Below are 21535 nucleotides of genomic sequence, written 5' to 3'. Positions count from 1 at the left end.
AGAGGAAATAATAAAAATTTTACAGTTTTTCTGCAGAGATTTTTGTGATGTAAACAAAAAGTGTAAGGTTAAGCTCCCTGTATTTTTCCACCCTCTGTGATATATATATAGTTGTGTACTTATCAGTTACACTTCTTAGTTTCTATCTTGTTTTGTACTTTCCTTACACTGACTAATTCTTTGCTAATGTGTGTTGGCCAATAGAGCTTTGTTCCTAAGTTGATTCAGGCCTATGTAGAAGCAGACAGTTAAAAAACATTGCTTTGATCACTTTCTTTTAAAAAGAAATTGTGATTAAATTCTGTGTGCCCCAAAGTTCCATAACATCCAGGACAGTGATTTGATTTTTTCAAACATCCATGCCATTTCATTTTATGCCAATACAAACTTGCCTTCATACCTATAATCGTAGAACAATAGCATGGCTTGGGTTGGAAGGGACCTTAGAGAACATCTAGTTCCAACCCCTCTGCCATGGGCAGGGACACCTTCCTCTAGACCAGGTTTCTCAGAGCTCCATCCAGCCTGGCCTTGAACACTTCCGGGGCTGGGGCATCCACAGCTTCTCTGGACAACCTGTGCTAGTGTCACACCGCCCGCACAGTAAAGAATTTCTTCCTAATACCTAATCTAAACCTACCCACTGTCAGTTTAAAGCCATTCCCCCTTGTCCTGTCACCACATTTTCTTGTATAGTTTCTTTCCAGATTTCTTGTAGTCTCTTTTCAGATACTGGAAGTCTTAGGTCACTGGATTAGAGAGGGAGAATCACCTCCTTCAACCTCCTGACCACTCTGGTTTTGATGCATCCCAGGCTTTCTGAGCTGCGAGTGCACATTGCCAGGTCATGTCCAACCTCTGATCCACCAGCACCCCGAAGTCCTTCTCGGCAGGGCTACTCTTGATATGTTCATCCACCAGCCTGTGTTGATACCAGGGATTGCCTTGACCCAGGTACAGCACCTTGCACTTGGCCTTGTTAAACCTCAGGAAATTGCCATTGGCCTACTTATTGAGCCAGGTCCCTCTGGATGGCATCCCATCCTTCAGTTGTGCAGACTGCACCACTCAGCTTGGTGTCTTCTTCAGATTTGCTGACAGTCCACTCGATCCCTTGTCTATGTCATTAATGAAGATGTTAAATAACTCTTGATCCCAGTACAGACCCCTGAGGGACACCACTTGTCACTAATATCCATTGGGTCTCTGTACCATTAACCACTACTGTCTGAATATGACCATCCAACTAGTTCGGTATCTGTTTAACAGTCCAGCCATTGAATCCATCCTTCTCCAATTTAGAGAGAGGGATGTTGTGGGAGACTGTGTCAAAGGCTTTACAGAATCCAGATAAATGACATCTGTAACCTTTCCCTTGTCCACTGATACTCCATCATAGAAGGTCATTACGTTGGTCAGGCAAGACTTGCCCTTGGTGAAACCATGCTGGCTGTCCCAAATCACCTCCCTACCTCCATTTACCTTGGCATTGCTTCTAGGAGGATCTGTTCCACGATCTTCCCAGGCACAGAGGTGAGGCTGACAGGTCGGTTGTTACCAGGGTCCTCCTTTCTGCCCTATTTAAAGACGAGTGCAATGTTTTCCTTTTTCCAGTCACCTGAGACTTCACTGGACCGCCATGACTTTTCAAATGTCACGAAGAGTGGCTTGGCAATTGTATCAGCCAATTTGCTCAGGACTCTCGGGTGCATCCCACTGGGTCCAATAGACTTAGGTACATTCAGGTTCTTCAGGTGGTCATGAACCTGATCGTTACTTGCAGTGGGAAGAACTTTGCTCCCTCAGTCTCAGCCCTGTTGTCCATCCACTCAAGAGGTGTGGGAAAAGAGGCTGCCATTGAAGACTGAGTGTACACCTTCTCTGACCTTCCTTTTCTGGTTCACATACCTGTAGAAGCTGTTCCTGTTATTCTTTGTGACCCTTACCAGGTTCAGTTCCAGCTTCACCTTGGCCTTCCTCACCCCATCCCTACACAACCAAATTTCACCTCTGTACTCTTTCCAGTGATCTGTCCTCATTTCCACTGCTTGCACATTTACTTCTTTCCCTTTAGTTTGACCAGCAGTTCCCTACTCAGCCATACCAGTCTCTTGCCTTCCTTACCTGATTTCTTGCTCCTGGGGATTGCTAATTGCTGCGCTCTATAGGAGACTTCCTCAATGATCTGCTAGCTCTGTTCCACTCCCTTGTCCCAGGACAGTCTCCCAAGGGATGTTATTGACTATTTCCTTGAAGAGCTGGAAGTTTGCTTTCCTGAAATTCAGCGGCCTGACTTTACTGCTTACCTGGCCCGTATCCCTCAGGACTGCAAACTCCACCAATGCACAATCCCAGACTGCCTCCAATCTTGATGTCCCTGATTAGGTCACTTACATTAGTGACTATCAAATCCAGTATTGCATCCTCTCTGGTCTGGCTGCCTATTACCTCGTTCAAGAAGTTATCCTCCATGCATTCCAGAAGTCTCCTGGATTATCTACAGCTCACTGTGATATTTTTCCAGCAGGTTTTCCACTAGGTTTGTTTTGTTTTGTTGATTCAGTCTCCGATTCTTACCCACAGGCTTTTGACGTGCTCATGGCTGTTCTTCAGAGGCAACTCTTCACACTCAATCCAAGTATTGATGTAGAAGGCAACCCCTTCATCTCTCCTTCCTCCCCTGTCTCTTCTGAACAGCCTGTTAGCCATCCACAGTCACACTCCAGTCATGGGATTCATCCCACCAAGTTTCAGTAATGGCAACAAGGTCATAACTTTCCAGCAGCACAGTGGCTTCCAACTCCTTCTCTTTTTTGCCCATGCTGCATGCATTGCTGTAAAGGCACCTCAGCTGGGCTGTAGGCCGTGTCACCTTCCTGAAGGGATACCCCTTAATTCCTCTGAGGTATTTCCCTGTTGTTTCCTTGTTGGTTTCTGTTACCTCAGGAGTCGCTGGCTCATCGCCATAAGACTGCAAGGGTGCTCCAGTGTGGCTAGCACATTTCAGAGTAACCGGCAGAGGACCTTCACTATCACCCTGTCTCTCTAACCTATGCATCTCATCTCACAGCTTTCCAGGGACAAACCTGATATTATCTGGCTCCCCCCTCACATCTAGTTTAGAGGTCTGCCAATGAGCCTTGTTAGCTCCCAAGGAAAGACTCTCCTCCATTGCTGAGAAAGGTGAGTCCTGCCGGATGTCAGCATACCTGCTGCTGCCTAGGCCATTCTATTGTCAAAAAACCCCAAAATTTTGGTGGTGACAGCAGGAGTAGAATATAACTTGTGCCCCAGATTCTCTTAGCAACCATCCCTAGTCCCTGAAGTCCTTTTTGATCATCCTTTTTCCACTTCATCGCCTCTGTGTGGAAAATCAGTAATGGGTAGTAGTGAAAGTTTCCAGGTAACATCATTAACCCAGGCCCCAGGGAGGCAGCAGACCTCCCTGTGGATAGAACCCAATTGTCGTATTGGGTCCTCTGCTCACCTTAGAAGGGAATCACCTAGAGCTACAACCCATCTCTTCTTCCACTTGGATGTGACTGTAATATGGGAAATTGACCTTTCTGATTGTGGTGACACCTCTGGTGTAACTGGACCTTCATCCTCTTCATCCTTAGACTGGCCTGCCAAGTACAAAGCTTCATAGCTGTTGTGCAGAGGCACCTGTAGGGAGTGAGGTGGGTGAAAGATTTCACTTGCCACTCTGAGAATGGACTATTTCATTTGCTCCTTTTTTCGCAACTGATACCTTCTCCTTGCTGGGGATGGATGGAAGTTCCTCTTGATCTTGTATTATTTCTGGTGGCTGCTCCTGTCTCAGGGAGACCAGAGCTTGTGTCCCTTTTTGATTCTCTAGTACTGCTTAACCTTTCTACCTCATCCTGTAGCTCTGCTACCAGGCTAAGCAGGTCATCCACCCGGTCACATATGACATAACTGCTATCTCCGCTACAATCCAGTGAAAGGCATAGGCACACCCTACAGCCTGAAACGTGGATGTCCACACATGTTTTTGGGAGCTCTGTCAGGATCACTACATCCTTTTTGGCAAGTGTAGATGACTTGGCTCCCCACTGAATGGATACCATACCAGTGCTCCTCCCAAGAGAACGATGCCACCAACTGAGCTCTGGAGCCGGTAGGGTATCCGCACCCTGCCTGCACAAAATGCCTACAGGAACTGTTGCATGCCCGGTCGCTCAGGCTCCCTGGGGTTGGCTTATCTATGGATGAGGATGGATGCTGTCCCTGCTGGCACTGCCCACACTGCCATCTTCTGGGTCAGAGCTGCCTCTGAGTCCCGACTGCACTGCTTGCTGCTCAAGAGTGGGGGATTGGGGCATCTCTCTCTGTTCTAGTATCAAAGTCTTGCTGGGTAGGAAAGCTCACCTCCTTCCCTTGGTGGGATGCTCAGTTCCAGAGCATGTTTGTCTGTGCAAATCACCTCAGAGTCTTCACTAAAGAAGACTTATATTTGGGTAATAAATATACCAACTGTGATAAATTCAACATTTTTGGGATAAAAGGAAGAAATCATACATACCTGCCAAAACATGTAAGTCTTTATACACAGAACTCAAGTAAATTACAATAGTTCAAGTCTATTGGCACCACAGGTAGAAACGTTAATCCACCTCTCCATGTAGTACTCTGTCTCCTGGCTGCTATTATCTAGCGATACAATTATCCAGGTTTTCAATATAGTGTATAGGAGTGAAATAAAACTCTTTTTTTTTTTTTTTTGTGAATTAAGTTACAGCTCATATTATATGATATTTGTGATTCAGTCACTGTAGATCTGAAAAAAGGTATGGTGCTCTTCATTTTCTTAAAGAGTTTGTTCATTTCTTTGGAAAGATAAAGCTTTTCTTTTAAGTCCTTAATGTGTGACAGTCTTGCAACTGTTGAGTTTTGAAAAGACAAAGTCAATGCCATGCAGAATGAAGAACTAAAAGGTCCTTGAGAAAAACTTACTGTGTCTTCTTTGCCTAACTAGGATACAGGAACCTGTGGGAATTGCTAGTTTCAAATATCTTCTGTGGATAAACTTCCTTTATGTTGCAATAGAGTGCAAAATAAGGCCTATAAAAGGGACATTGAAGTGAAATTCATTCCTGATAGTTTTAATTATTTTCTTATTACTGTAATATTGGATTTGAAGAAAAGACTGACTAAAAGGTGAGAGTAATGCTTCAATCTGTCTGTCTACTCACGGTTTTCTATTGAGTGAAAAAAGGGAAAAGCTGTCAAAGTCATCTTGGTGGCATCTCTTTCTTATATAATTTTAAATAAATTCTCTGTATCAATGATAACTAAGAGTACCTAATTAAGATAAAGCAGTTACTATACTTTTAGACATAAACCCCACACTTACGTAAGCCCACACATACAGACAGTCCTCTCCTAATCAATGTCAGAAGCAGGGGAGGATGAAAAGCAAGACAGGTTTTTGTGGTGGTGGAAATAGGATGAGTAATGGCAAGATTACTATTGAGAGATAGAGATTAAGCTATGGGGGATCAGGCTGTGGGAGACAGAAGCAGCTCTGAAAAAACTCCTCTTTATATTACTTTTATGTATACACATCCACAGTGCAGCTGCATCACAGATTTTTTTAATGTATAACCTCCAAACTCTAAATATGAAAATAGTCTAAAGTGAAAAGTAAGTCTAAAATCACCTTTAAAAAAGTGTCCATCTAGTAGTATATAGCTTTTCATTCATAAGATAGCATAATGATCTAATTTAAAACAGTAAAACAGGTATTGAAATTATGAAGAGTAGTTCTGCTCTTAACAGTTACCAGAGCACAGTTGCACACAGTTCACCTACCAAGTGCCTCATGTCTTTTTTGTGCTTTCATCATAACTATTTCTGATCTGCCTTTCAAAGTGACCCTTTTGTGGAGTCACGTGTTTAATGGACATTGTAGGCATTTCACAAATGAATTACTTTGTCACTGGAGTCTGTGCTACTGTTCTTCTAATATCTGTACTTTTATGTTGTATCCATGGCTGTGAACTACTTGTGTTCTGGAAAGTCTCCGTGTTAATAAAACAAAGTGGAGCACAGACTAAGCAATTGAATATTCTACTAAGAAGCACTTTGTGGTGTTGGGAATTGTGTTTTTAATTGAAAAAGGAATGCTGAATAAAAGCTGCAGCTCTGTTTCTTAGAGGTGCTTTGAAGTGTCATCTATAATGTTGTCTTTCAAGAGCCTTGACATCCAGCTTATGAATGTCAGACTTCACCATTACAGCAGGCTCATCTCTCTACACCTCAGTCTTTGTTTACACTCAATCATTTGTTGAGGGGTCTTCTAGCCTTATTGGTCTTGTTTTGCTCCTGGTGGTCCATTTGGACTCCATTCTGCAAAGAAACATACCATTTGAAAAGCAAAACGGGATATGTCCCTGTTGCTCTGCTGCTGACATTTATCCAGTTTCCTATCATCAACTCCTGAGTAAATGGCTGTTCAGAGTTAATGGCCATGCTCGTAGGAAACATATTATTCCTGTACATTGGAACTGTTAAGTGTAGAAAGCTCTTGATTCTTCTGTCACAGATTCCCAGACAGAGAATGTCTGCTACTCATCAATTTCTGATCCAAGATGGGTACTATAATTTGCAGAGAGGGTTGTAATCATAAATAGCTCTCTTGTATCAAAATCAAATTCATAACCTGAGACACAATATCATGAAAACTCCCATGAAAATTATGCTTCTTCGAATATAGGATATTAAGATTCTAAAACTCAGTTAAGTTGTTGTCTTTGGCAGTGTAGTTTCTATTATATTTTGTGACTTTAGTTGTATGTTGTTTTTTTATTTTAATCTTGCCATAGTGCCCAGAAGTCACATTCTTGAAGAATATTTTTCTGTTGTAGGTAGAATAGTGGTCCAAGGGCAGCTCTTGTGTCCTGTTGTATAATCTTCAGTAAAAATGATAAAACCTTTGTAATGATGTTATCCTATTTTCTTCTCATTGTCTACCGTGATGCAATGTTTATAACAATTCTTGGCTGTTCATCAAGGCTTTAATAACTGATTTTAAGTAATTTTGTTATTGTTGCAGAAAAAGTAATATAAGATACTTTATTGCTCATAAGACCCTGCAAGTAGTATTCTTAATAAAACTTGGTAGTCATAACTATTGCAGTAAGCAATTACAGCTCTAATTATAATCCAAAAGCTATATTTTGTTGTAAGAAGTTGATGTTGTAACACAGAAAATTTTTAGAGTTGTACCGTACTAAGATTACTAAGATCTAAACAATTGCATTAGTAGTCCCTATAACAGATTTACAATTAAGGAAATGGTTGAAACCTGTTTCTCACAGAAAACCCAGTGTCACATGAAAAGGGGAGATTTCCCTTCGTGATTTATTTGTCTGTCAGTACTCCAGGAAAGCCAAGACCCCTATGCCCGACCAGTCTGTCAGTGTCCTGTTATGGGGACCCCTCACTGAACAGTCCTGCTGGATTGGAGGGCAGTTTGGCTGACTTATTGACAGAAATACACCAAGACCATAAGGGAGACCCCTCAGTGGGTCTTCCCACTTTATTCGAGTGTGTTATCTGCTGCTGGTGAAGGATGCTCCAGTGCCCATGGAGGACTCATAACAGTTTGTGGAATAACACTCTTCATTCATAGAAAATTGTGACAGGTTAAGGTTTGAGGGCTGGTGATAGTATCTGACTGCAAAAACAAATTCAAAGCAATTCACAGACAAGCTCTAGTGCCCAATAAAAGTATTCAGTGAGCTTAGAGTACGATTCTTGCCCAAAGGCATCCCCATGGGGGAGAAGACACGTTCAGCCCTGACTGATCCCAGCAGTTACAATGGAGTCTTCCCTAACTTTCCCCCATTGTCAACTTACTTTTATGCTATTTTTTTATGTTTAAGTGGAGCTTGAGTGACTATAGTCATGAATACCTTTGTTACTGATTGGTGTAAAATTTTCTCAATTTGCTTTTAAAGATACAGTCAAAAAAATACAGGGTGCATGCTCAGTGGGGGATGTTTGTACCTTGGAGGTGGGTAACTTTGGATTGGAGGTGTGCATTAATGTTACAGTTAGGCTTTAATGAACCAAGTTCATCCAAAGAGAGAGATTTCACCACAGTTGTTGGCTCAGCAGCAGGGCACCTTCTCATATCTCCCTTGGCTGACAGGTGCTGTGCAGTATATCAGCTGAAAAGTACCACTGAGTTCTCCTCCCTGCAAGGATTTCCACAGAGCCTGATCATGGTGTCTCTGCTCTGCTCCACTCTCCATTCCATCCCTCTTAGCAGGTACTTACTGTTGTATGGGAAATCATCGTGGAGCTGCCAACCACATTCCATCCAGGGAGTAGCAGTTGTATTTTACTCTGTAATTTCCATACTGTTGCAGACAGTTATTAACTTCTGTTAGGATGTGAATCTAATTTCTCAGTTTCTTCTAATTTTACCCCTAGCCATCTTTCTACACCCAGTCCAATATCCATTTTCAGTAGGTTTATGGTATCATTGTCTTATTTTATTTGTTATATAATCCCTTAAAATTACTAAGTCTTTCTTTTTTTTCTCAGTTTGATAGACTGACATTTCTTGCTGCTAATGTTAATAGGAGTTAGGTGTAAGAGTTTAAACCAGTGTCTTATCCACTACAGGATGGGCTGAAAAGATCAGGGAAAATACCTAGTGAAAGAATCTATCATGAACTTCTAATACTTCTAATTTTGCAGTTCTTACTGTTTTCATTCTAGCAAATGTAACTCTTGAGACTGTCCTGAATTTTTAATATAAAGTTTTTAGATAGAAATATGAAAAACGTCTTGATGATCATAAAATCACTTTGAGATAAACAATGGAATTTTTAAATCAAAAGACTCCAAAGTGCAAAACTTAGAAGGTTCCACAATACTTACAGAAAAGCATAATTTATTTTCCTTACCTAAAATCTGCATTAGATAGAATGGTGTGGATCATTCAGGAATGTGACAGCTGAGGATAGAAGTATTTTCTCATGAGAGTATAGTAATGCTATCAGAGAAGGAAATAAGGCACCTGAAGAATTCTGATAGAGAAAATGGTATATATTGATGATTTTAAGTCTGTGGGAAAAGCTTGTCTAATCTATCTCAACAGCCACTAAAGCAGCTGAACTCATTATTGAAAGGTTGACCTATCTGCTCTACAGGCTATTCAGTTCTCTGTCTTTCAGGAATGGTTTTTAAAGGACTGTGGATGTACTCTATATCGTATGCTTCAGTATCAGCATCACTGAATTTTTGGTACAGTGATTATTACCAAAAGACCTAAACCAAAAAAATTCAAGTGCAATTCATCTCCTTCTGTGAAATTCTTCAGATACTATAAAAAAAAGTTACTCACTATTTGTATTTGCTCTATCTACAGTTCTTATTACAACTACTAATATATGTTATTTACACTAATGTACATGCAAATAATAATATCAATATTATGGTGTATGAAGCTGGTAAGTTTTTTGTTTAAACTATACTAGAGGTTGTTTCAGTCAGGTCAAATTCTGTCAGCCAAACACAATGCATTTTCTCTTGTTATTTACTTATCTTCTTAGGTATAAGCCTGTGGGAAATTAGTCAACCTCAAATAGGATCATGACATCTAGGTCTTATCTGAGGATCATATGAATTAAATTAAGACAATTTGAATTACAGTTTCAACTTTATAATCCCCTTGACTAAATATATTTCAATTTTATTTTTCAGATTCCAATGTAAGTAATATGATATACAGCATGAGATCAGAGCTGAACAAAATTGATTTTGAAAGGTTAAAATGGTTCATTTTGACACCCCTGACCTCAAAGTGCTTTGTTTTGTAATTATTTTTTTTCTATTTCAATCAATCTGGAATTTGTTTTGTGTTGTTTCGGGAAATGAACGGCAGAAAAAGTGGTCACCATGTTTACATGCATAGTCATGTGTATTTTCACATCACATCAGTTGGAATATTCCTAATGATGATGTCAGGAGTAGGAATAAGAATTTCTAGGTCAATGACAGAAAAATATCAATTGGAAATAATATTTCTGTATGTTTTCTTCTGTACTGTCAGCGCATGTAGGGCATATTCTTTTCTCTTCTTTTTTTTTTCCCCTTTACTTTCTGGAGCATCCACTGCATTTGGACTCCACTTTGGAACCTGATCTGCTCACTACTCTTATCACTGTATTTACAGGTGTGGAGTTGCTGAGGGTGTCCCTTCACTTTCTGTGACACCGTTAGCTGCTAGGTCCTGGTGCAGCTGAGAAGTAGACAGAACATCAGTGCTGAAACCTGAATGCGTCCAGTGAACTGTATTCTGCTGCATGAATTCACCGTACTCGCAATAATAATTCACTGTACCCTGTTTATACTATATAAAAATAAACTTAAACATCTATGACACAATGAAGGAATATGTTATTTAACCTGTCTGTTTAGACAAAAGCACATACACAGAAATTAAACATGGACATGTAATGCAAAGTGGTAGTGCAATTAATATGTCTTATTGTCAAAGAGTATATTTATGATTGCTTGCTATTCTAGAAATACACATTCTTTGCATCAGCAATATTCACACTTTGTTATCTTTCCACTCCAGGACTTTTTACAAGGGCAAGTAATGTCAGGAGAAGGGTTAATGACTTTACAGTGAGAGAGGATAAATTCAGATGAGGTATTAGGAAGAAATTGCTACTTGTTAGGGTGGTCTGGTACTCAAACAGCTTGCCCAGAGAAGTTGTGGATGTCCTGTCACTGGAAGTGTTCAAGGCCAGGTTGGATGGGGTTTTGAGCAATCTGGTCTAGTGGAAGGTGTCCTTGCCCATGGCAGAGAGGTTGGAACTAAATGATCTTTAAGGTCCCTTCCAACATAAAGCATTCTGCGATCTTAGAAAGGTCATTTACTTGTCACAATGGATAAGATTTTTTAATAACACAGGAAAGCTGTTATGCTTCAATTTAAAGTGCAGTGGTGCATCGTCTCTTCTTGGTGAACTATAATATGTATTTATAGTTCCATAAGCATTGATCGTGTGTAGATTTTTGTTAGTTTACAGTTTAATATGCACCCCTGTAACAAAATGTACCAATGCTGAACTTGATACTCTATAACAAGTAATTCACCATAAACAAAGGTCAGGCATAACTTGAAAAATATTTATCAACACTGTATATATTATATATGCGTATTATATGTATGTGTAATCCATCTATGTAACAATCCCAATAATTTATTACATTAGAATAATGTAGGTCTGTTGCATAATACAATTTTTAAAGTAAAAAGATGTTTTAATAAAAAAACACATTGGTCATGTCGGATAAAGCTTTTGACCATAACCGTCATGTTTCAGTAAACATCCTCTGAATTTTGCTCTGTCTTTACATATTACCAGATCCTCTAAAAGTGAGAGCATAAGTTTAGTTGTCCTGAAGTCTGCACAGGAATCCTGTGCTGCGATAAGCTTTAGACACTCAGAGGTGTTCAAGACAGTTTGGAGGAAGAGCAGACAGAGAGTACAAGATCTGCTAATTAGGGTTGTCACAGCACAAAGTGGTATTATTAGCAGCTAAGTTATTTGCGTGGCTCCTGTTTAAAAGCTCCAAATCCACTCTCTCTCTATTCCTTACTCATTTGCTTGGCACATATGAAAAGTAAATATAAGTAAATTCTTTTGACTCTAGTTTAATTCAAACAGAAAGAGTGGATTTAACCATATGATGTGATGTAGTGTTGCACAATTATAAGTAAAAGAAACGTAGTCTCAGAGCTGAAATTTAACCTGACTTGAGCAAGGACAAAAGTGATAAAAATCAAACTTCGACCAGAACTCCAGAGACTGTGTGAGGGAAGCAGGAATAATATGTGGCAATTTGAAATTCATAATTCAAAACATGTCCATAAATGTTACAGCCTGGCCTACAACCATGTGGTCACAGGGCTGTTGGTCTGAAGTGTTCCGAAATCCTCAGCCTAAGGAGAGAAGCATTAGGTGTTTCTGCTCTGAGTTTCTGGCACTCTTGTAGTCTTGGGACTCTGGTCCAACATCCTTCCTTTAAACAAACTGACTGCAATGTTTCAACTCTGAAATCCATGTCTTGGGTCTCCCACGTGTCTATCCAATGGTCGCTCATGCACACGTTCCCTCAGCGTTTGACAGCACTCAGGCATCAAGTTTAGCTCACTTCTGGATACGATAGCAAATAGAACAGGCACAGCAGAGCAACCTTTTAGCAATAGTCAATTTTAAAAGCACTTGGAGAAAGATACTTAAAAAATATCCTTACTGTTTAAGTTGAGCATTTGGATTGGGCAGAGAGGGCACCCTGCCTCATTGTTTTTCAATGTATGACATCAATAGATGACATATGGTGTCAGTAAAAAACATCCTCTTCCTTTGAAAGGAATCTATTTCCACAAGTTCAGCTGGAAATTCAACTCTCTTTCCTTAGTCCCACTCATGCCATCTGTGCAAAGAAAATGTATTGCTCCAGGGAACAGATGGAGTCAGTGTGGCTGTACTTTGTTGTGCTGTGGACTTCACATTCTGGATTAGTCACGTTTCTTGAGTAGGGTGCTCTTCTGCAGTATAAGACAGCAAGCCCTGTTATATGAGTTTATTAGATACTCTGCATAAAAGAAAAGGAAATGGAGATTAGATACTCTGCATAAAAGAAAAAGAAATAGAGTTCAGAGTACTATTCATCAGTCTCCATTCTGCCCCATCAGTTTCTGGTTTTGGATGCATTTGAAATGTCCTGGTATCTGCTTCAATGCTATACCTATATCTGTGATCATAATTTTCCTTGGTTTTGCTTTTTAATTATATATCTGCCCTGGAAAAACAAAGTCAACAACTGTTCTAAAAATAAAAAAACCTCCACCACTTGCAATTTGGCTTTAAAAATATTTGCAGTCTCATAAAGCACAGTATTCACCATGCAGAAATCAGTTTCAAGAGAGATTTGTGATCAAAAGAGTCCTTTTCAGCTTCTTGAACAAGGATACATACAGAAGTTGTAGGGACAAATGCATAAGGATAGTGTGGATGGTATGACAGATGTAGCATTCATCCCTTGGGTGCAGTTGAAGTTTTTGTGAGAGTTTGCTGTAAGACTTGATCGAAATTTGCTGTTTAGAGCAGCCACAAAGGAAATATGAAAAAAACTTTGAAGAGCATGTGAGTCATCAATACCTACATTCCAGTACTACTGCTGTCTAGAGAAGACTTAGCCTTTCTTATTGCAACTGCGAAGTTATTTTAAGATAAAATTGTACATCTTCTGAGTTTAGGTTAAGTATTATATTAAATTTAAAACATTAACAAAGATATTTTCTCTTTTGTAGAAAAAAATACACTTATTCTTTCAGTGGAATAAGCTTCCACCTTTTTTAGAGCAGATGGCTTTATTTTTCTCCTAAGAAAGGTGTATGTAACATAGGTATCGCATATGTTATTGAAATTGAAGTCTATGTAAATGAGTTATTAAATAGCAAATTTTCAAAAGTAAACTTAGAATATGTAAAAATAAATTTAAAAAAACATTTAGTTTTTTATTCCAAAGAATAACCCATTTAATTTTTCTAACCCTAATCCTCCCTCCTTTAAAACCATGTATTCATTATTCTCTGGAATAACTGGGTTTTGACACTTGGAAAATGTTGAGGCTTTTTGATGGTACTTATCTTCTGTAATAATCATAGATGAACACACAGAGAGATTTCTGCAGCATGCCAGCATATTTTAAAATAATGTGTTGTTACTCCATAATTGTTTCTATGTGGAAAATTTAAAAAGCTGATAAAAATTCTAGGTGGTAGCTTTGCACGATAACAGACAGACACAAACCCACTAATAATGTAAAGATAACACTGCTTTCGTACCACCTAAATAAAATACTTTTTAAGGTGCTTTACAATGTTATATAAAACCATGTTTTCCATGCTGCTTGAATTAAGCTCCAATGCACCATCCATATTTGTTTCTGAAAACACACATTTATGGATAGTGTGCTCTGAAATTGTAGTCTGGGCTATTCCTACATTTTCATTCTGTGTAGGCTTTATTTCTATGTCTGCAAAGACTGTTTTATAGATTTCATTCTTTTTACAATCTTAGATAATATTACTGTGTCTCTTACATGTATTTACTGTATCTAAACTGAAATGTACCAAGAGAGTGAAAGAGTGTTGTGCTCACACGGGCGTCTCCTAGGTCTTCCCCACCAAAGCTACTGCACCATACTGGGAATGTATCATTGACATAGGATAACATATTTCCTCCTTGAACAATATCTCAGGTATTAGACTGCACAGACTCTGTTGGGAGGAAAGTGTTAAAAGTGGGAAAATGGTGAGGAGGATGGTAGATTTGCTCAAGTGACCTGGCAGCTTGGAATGCCAAGGTCTGGAGAATAACAGTGTGGGAAGCCTACTGCTGTTTATCCTCTGTCTGTTTTGAGAAGTGGAATTTCTGTGTAGAGATAAGGTGTTTTGAGAGACTTAGAGGCACTCTCACGGACTTGCTTGAGATCCCTGTTTTGGGAGAGAGAAAATCAAAAGTTCAGAAAAGCACAGAGAAGATTAGAGCATGGTGGTAAACTACACATGCATGGACCCTTGATAAATGGGTGCAAACAGGAGACCTGCCACCTGCTAGGATGGACTGAGCCTAATGGTGTCTGTGTTCCTGCTTGTGTGTTTCCGTCTGGGTGTTGCTTTGGGATCCTCAGCTTAGCAAGGTGATGAAATAAAATTACCCTTTGCGTTTCAGCCATGGTTTTGTGTTTTTTAAGTCTGCCTGCCCGTGTTGACTCTCACAGGATCTGAAATACTTGTCCCCACCATCAGTTCTGTGTTCACCAACAGAACACCATGCCCATAAGCAGTTATTATGTGCTGTAATACTTTACAGACAATATACCAAATAAAATAAGGAACATGGGCTTTGCACAATGCAAAAGGTCAGGGGCTCAGGCCATATGAAAGTTTTAGATCTTCAGGAAAAGTGAGAAAACACAGCCAGGTCTCCTGTCTGTCCTCTGTCCTTACTTCCTTAGACCAGATATCTTTTCAGGCAGATCTTTTCTTGCACGTACAGATCCTCTTTGGTAATGATGGTTAACAAAGAAAAATACTTTATTAAATAAATTTGAGTTCTAATGACACCCAATACTCAGCATCACTTCAGAGATGCTCTTTAGCAAAACCTTTTAAGGGTGAAGTCCTTAATGTTGAGATCACAGTCACCACTCGTGACACTTCTGTAAGCCATCCAGGAAGGTGACAGGCATTCCAATAACTTGTCAACAGCTTACTTGTGACAGCTACTTGTGGGTTATACGTTCTTGAAACATAGGTCACAGTTTTCCAAAGGCAATTATAATGTCAAATTAAGGTCACAACTTCAATACAGTTGTATGCAGACATGTGTCTATTACAATAAGCCATGAGAATTAAGCAGAAAACAATAAGGTGGTATTTAGGATCAGTCAGACACCATGAAGATTTTCTTCTGTCTTCATATGTTTTGACTGTATAGTAGCTGTAGTGCTTCAGTATTTGTGATTAAATTGTTGTCATATGACATTTGTAGTGCTGGTATTTGATATGGCAAGTAAGAGGAAGGTATCGGAAACATCTTTGACACTTCAATTAAATTCTCTCTATTTTCAGTTAATAAGCATCCAAGCTATAGTAGTTACATGTATGTGATAGACATTGTAGGCTTTATTTCTATGTCTGCAAGGACTGTTTTGTAGATTTCCTTATTTTTACGATCTTAGGTAATACTGCAGTGTTTCATGTGTATTTACTGTAGCAGAACTGAAATGTACTAACTGATGATTCAAACCTTGTGAATTACCTGATGTAATGAAAATTTGCTTTTCAGTACCACCACAGTGTTACCCAGTGCTCTACTACACACTACACTACAGGGGACCCCTGGTGGCCTAGTGGTTAGCATGCGGCACTCTCACCGCTGCGACCCAGGTTCAATTCCCAGTCCCCCAGGCAGATGGAGCTCGTTAGCCCTGTGAGGCCATCCATCTATGAGAAGGTCACTCTAAACAAACCTATGAGGACCTCACTGCCATTGTCCAAGCTTGCTTGGCCCCGGCAGATGAACCTTAGGATTAAAGGGTGGGCTCAGTTCAGCGCAGGCTGCGTCTCACCTAAAAAATCCATTGCGCAGGCTGGAAAGGTAAAAGACCTTTCCCCAAATCTTCGTTCGCAAAGACTGGCCATTATTATTATTATTACTACACACTACAATACTGCCTGTAGTTTTTTCAGCAAGCATTTTAAGGATGTGACATTACTGAGATTAAAAATGAAATTTAGAAGAGTTACAGCTAATGTATTTATAATTTTTGTCATGAAGTCACTTAACTGTACTTTGCAGATATCAGTTTTAGTATTTTTTATGATTGTTAAATGTAAATGTTAGAACGGAGAAATTGGATGATGGAATGTGACAGCTGATACTTGACTGTGTTGCATTAACACTTTGTCCAAGCAGTGCTTTTATTGCATGTGATTCCCCAAATTATTAACACTTCCATGAATGGTAGCCAGTTGTCACAGAGTGGCCACCATCCTCACTGTGCAGCTCCTGGTCTCCAAAACAAGATGTCTCAATGAAAAACGCCGGATATGAATTGACGCTTAGGATATTATTATTGCAGAAATTTATGTGGACTAGTTGGTAAGGGATAAAAGAATGGTAGGGATTGTTCTAATGGTTCTCAGTTATAAAAAACCACGTTCCCTTGTCCCAAATTACTCCCAAGCACTTTTCAAAGTGTTAGTGCAGGTATAGCCTGTTGCCTTTCGTAGGCTGCAATCCACTCTGTCAGATTATTACCCTTTTTAAAAGCAAAAAATTACATCATTTGTCAGTGCTTTTATGTAGTGCCTCATTTAGTAATATCTCTGGTATCTAGACCAGATAGATGACAGGTTTTTTTCAATATTGATTTGACTTACATACAGTGCAAATGATTTTTCTTCATGACTTTCCCTTCCCTTGTTGGTTTTATTTTTACCTTATGCTCCCTTTTTATGACTGAGATATGTTTTGGCAAGCATAATCTGTCATGTCTGGTCTTCCTTTTGCTTTTCAGCAGATAGTACTGCTTGACTGTAGCCTTGTATTTTCCTCAAAGACTGCTGTTTATGGCATTTGTTTTCAGGTATGTTAATTTATTCGAGCGCATTATAGCCTGAGCAGCATGGTGTTTCTCTTGTAAATGATTCATGTTGGGTCCAGAACTCAGCTGCCTCTGTGGTTTCACCAGAAGTGCTTTGAAGAAGCCCCTAGGTCACTGTAAACTCAGGTGCATTACGAGCCACAGAAAATTGACCTCCGTCTGTTGTTGCCCTGATTTAGTTCACCCCAGGCTTGGTGCATTTCTTAGCTGATGCTTAACAACCAGTTTGAGCAGATGGTCTGCTATTGGCCCTGCTGGGTGTTGGGTTTATATTGCAGATCCCCATGTGGATGGATGGCTCTCAGGCCTCAAGAACAACTTTCTGGAGAGAAGTTGTGACCTTTCCTTAGTTTCCAGGTCACAAGAGTGATCCGGTGGTGGTGGTTGGGTGGCTGCAGCTGTTGACGTTTTAGCTGACTTTATGATATTCTTTCTTCACTTTATGTAACAATTAATTAATGCAGTCATTTTTATGCTAAGTATTAATTAGCATTATATAACGATCCCACTTAGTGATTTATATTTCTGTGGATAATGTACCTCTAGCTTTCTGGTGAGTTATGTATTTTTTAAAGGTACTCTCAGGCCTTTTGAACTTGGGAAAGCGAGTAATATTTTCAGTGTAGGACTGGTCAGGAGCAGCAAGTGCCCAGCTGTAGGGCTGGACCACTCCTTAGGGTCTGGTGGCAGGGCACAAGCAGGGCAGGGGATGAGCAGACAGTCTGTGGGTTGGGGACTGGCTTCCGGGCCCGTGGATGGGCCCAGTTTGGCCACTCAGGCAAGGTCTGGGTCTCCCTAACAAGACCCTAGAGGGGGAGCTGCAGAAATCTGACAAGAATATTGTATTAAAAATACCTTACATAGTGCAGCTTTTTAATATATCGATTCATTTTAACAACGGTGAAACATTTAAAGATGACTGTAATGCGATTATTTGCCACCAAGTTAGACCTTAGTAACTAAGATACAGTGTTTGTGAAAAATATTTCAGTATAACATTCATAATGATTACATGATGTTATCTAATTTCTGTTTTGAGAGCCACAGTTTTTCAGATAATATGAAGTAATTGACAGAAAGAAAAAAACTATATGTAAATACAAATTCAAATTAAACTCTTCCAAAAGATTTTTTTCTACAGTGAGTTTTCCCTTTCCATGTGTATGTTAGCTAAGGCACCTGGTGATCGACCCAAGGACGATCCCATCCTTTAAAGAGACGTAGAAAACATTATTGGATGAAAAAGAAGTTACAGCCAGTTGCTGAAGAAATTGAATGAGTCTTGAGTTGAATAAATTGCTTTAGTTGAATTTCTTATTGAATGAATAGATTAAGTTGCACTTGCTAGAGATAGTGATAGTAGACATAGATCAGAGATTATTTTTCATCTTGGAAGAGACTGTTAGCAATAACTGAAGGGGGTTTTGCCCCCCATGGTATGAGGAGGACTGGGTTATAGCTTCTCTTGAAGCTCTTATTTCCTCTTCAGGTCAGCTTAAGGAGAACTATTCTCAATCATAGTGAGAATTGTATGTTGAACTGAAATCGGGTGGCAGAAGTATTAAAAGAAACTGGTTTTAAATTATTTATGTATGGTGCTAAATACAGATGGTCTGACAGATGAGTACCTGAATAGATAAATTACAAGTACTGCCTTAATCAGTATTGAATGGCAGTGAATACAGAGCAGCTTATGAAAATGAAACTGTGGGCACAGGACTGATGCATATTGGCATGCCTGGAGGTGTGATGAAGGGGAGCTGTTGCAATGCCCAAGTGATGCACTTTCTGTAGGGTTTGCATGTGCAGTGTGGTCTCGATACAAGTAATCAGTGAAATATAGACCTGACCAAGGGTCATGCACATATTCTCCAGGAAGAGCAGTGATATGAGGCATTTACTAACAGTGCAGTTTTGTATCACCACCTTTGTCAGTGCCATGTCTGTATGAATCAGATAAAGAGACATGGGGCGGGGGGGGGGCAGGAATGCATGGGTCTAGTTGACTTTGTAAAACCCAACAGGCATGCTTAATGTATAAAAGGATAAATTGTGTCTTACAAAATTTCCAGACCAATTACAAGAAAAATCAGAAAGCTAAAGGATTAATTCTGGTTTAAGGACTCTGTATAATATCTTGTTTGAAGACAAATTGAAAACATAAGGCTTTTTTTTCCATATCTTTAAGGAAATGCAGCCTTGCCTATTGATCCAGAGCTGAGTATTTGTTCAGGCGTCAGCATCTCAATTACTGTTGTATCTTTCTTGCTGGAATTGATGAAGAACAAGGAGAAGACTACTGCCTTGCCTATGACACACTGTTGTCCCTAATATAAAACATGAAGCATTCTCTTCTTGATTTTAATCCTCAAATGATTAGGAAATTACCCCAGCTCTTTCATTAGGTCTTGTAATACCGACTCTCATCAGCCCATGGAATTCAGGCGAAACCATGATCTCCCTTTTGTGTAGGTGCCTGAGAGGAGCACAAGGTAAACTCCTATGAAATAATTCCTTAAGTAAAAAGAAAAATTCTTTTGTTGTGATGACTGATTATTGAATTTAGCACTAGTTAGGGTCACAGTGCACTGAAAACCTTATTTTCCATGCTGAACGATCCTGTCTCATTGCTTGTATTCCTGTCCTCATCTCCTTAGGCTTTGATTATAAACACATTTGGGCAAAAACTAGGTTTTGCTGCTGAGCGCAGCAGGCTTATGATTCTTAACTAGGGATGTTAGGCACTGTCCTATTGAAGGATCTATAATAAAACTTTAATTGCAACTGTTCTTGATACTGTTGCTGAAACTTTGTCTATGGTAAAAGCCTAATAAAATTTGCTTGCACTCTGAAATTCTATTTAAAAAGAAATTTTCTATTGAATAGATTTCCAGTTAGTATGAATGCAGAGGTGAGGGTGTTTAATTTAGTAGCAGAACTAGATCCTTTTGTTTTCCTTCTGTTAACATTGTTCATGCTGAGCACAGCTAAAAGCATAACTTCAGTTTATTCCTTCTCCTTCACCCTGACTGGGTTTGATAATTCACCTGCAATTAGAGGTTGAACAGGCTTCACAGCTGTAAACTCAGGGAGGCACATGACTGTGTGCAGGTGGCTCTGGGGGCTCAGATTTTGCTGCTCAGAAAATTACTTGGAGGAAAATACTCTCAGAGCTTTGTTTCCTTTAGGGTTCATGGTGACCTGATCAACTTTACGTAAGTGACGGGCTTCATCAAATGGCTTTTATTCCAAGATCTAACAGTACAGGTACTGATACCTCTCTTTTCAAGGTACATGTATTGGTGACTCTTAATATGGTGGTAGATGCTGTAACATAATAAAAGGACCTTATTTTATAACTATCTCTAAATATATTTCTGAGATATTTTACAAATTACTGTTGAGCTATTCATATTTCAATGTATGTTATGTGTGCACTGTGTATCAGACTGATAATAGAATATTTAGAAGTGAAAATTTTCAGTTAAATTTATACTGTTGATAGCATTCGGAATATACTGTGCTAGGCATCATGTACTTATAACTCTGATTTTACAGAATTACATCTTTAAAAACAACCTAGAAACACAGTTCTAGTTAATATAAAGTTAGGTAGATCTGTGACTTCCAGTTTTGTATTTTGTCTATGGAACATCTAGTATTGAATTTTGCCTCACTATGTTTCTGTCAAATGTGCTAGACTATGCCTCCAAGTACTGAATATCTCCCAGGCTGGTTTTTATGTTGTAACCAGAAGGTTTTGTCTTCGGGGTGGAGGAAAGGAATATCTGTTTTTATACCTCTAGGGAGGGGTTGTGTGTATGAATAAACAATAGAGGAAAAAAGGTAAATTACCAATGCGCAAAAAATAAGCTGTTGCTTGGTTGGCCTATGATATTTTGCTTTTCTATTTATTTGTAGATAATTCTTTCCTTGTATTTTGCATGTACTGTCATGCAATCAGTGAATATTACTTTATCTTTTTGTTTAATCCCTGTGTGTCTCAGTTTTTTAATTACTATGTTTATAGCTGTAGACATTGAAGTCTCCAGAACAGGAGGCACGGGAGGAACAAGAGAGATCTGAATGCAGGTATTACTATGGTTTTTGTTTGTGCTTATGAATTCTTCAGTTTAAGGTTTGGCATCTTGCTCCACAAGTTATTCTCAAGTCACCTAAGAAATGTCTGTGGGCTCTCAGTTTGAATATTATACACGAATAGAACTATGTATTTAATTACTTCCCATTTCTTTGTGTTTTACATGAAAATTCTGCTTCTGGACATGCATATACATTTCCT

General features: G+C 39.2%; 1 protein-coding gene across 3 annotated transcripts in view; it reads left to right on the top strand.

Annotated features, from left to right (window-relative positions):
* Positions 1–21535, top strand: part of GALNTL6 (polypeptide N-acetylgalactosaminyltransferase like 6) — a 481442-nt gene that overhangs the window by 149311 nt on the left and 310596 nt on the right. The window contains exon 1 of one of the 3 annotated variants that reach the window (XM_027676723.1): positions 8271–8299. The exons of the other annotated variants lie outside the window; for them this stretch is intronic. The gene's annotated coding sequence lies outside the window, so the exon portion shown is untranslated. Of the gene's footprint in view, positions 1–8270; positions 8300–21535 lie in introns of those variants that run through there. 3 annotated transcript variants of the gene reach the window in all.

Source organism: Neopelma chrysocephalum, unplaced genomic scaffold, assembly GCF_003984885.1.
Source record: "Neopelma chrysocephalum unplaced genomic scaffold, ASM398488v2 Primary Assembly neopelma1_42, whole genome shotgun sequence".
NCBI lineage: Eukaryota > Metazoa > Chordata > Aves > Passeriformes > Pipridae > Neopelma > Neopelma chrysocephalum.
The sequence above is the reverse complement of the archived record's forward strand: the minus strand, read 5'-3'. Positions and strand labels throughout refer to the sequence as shown.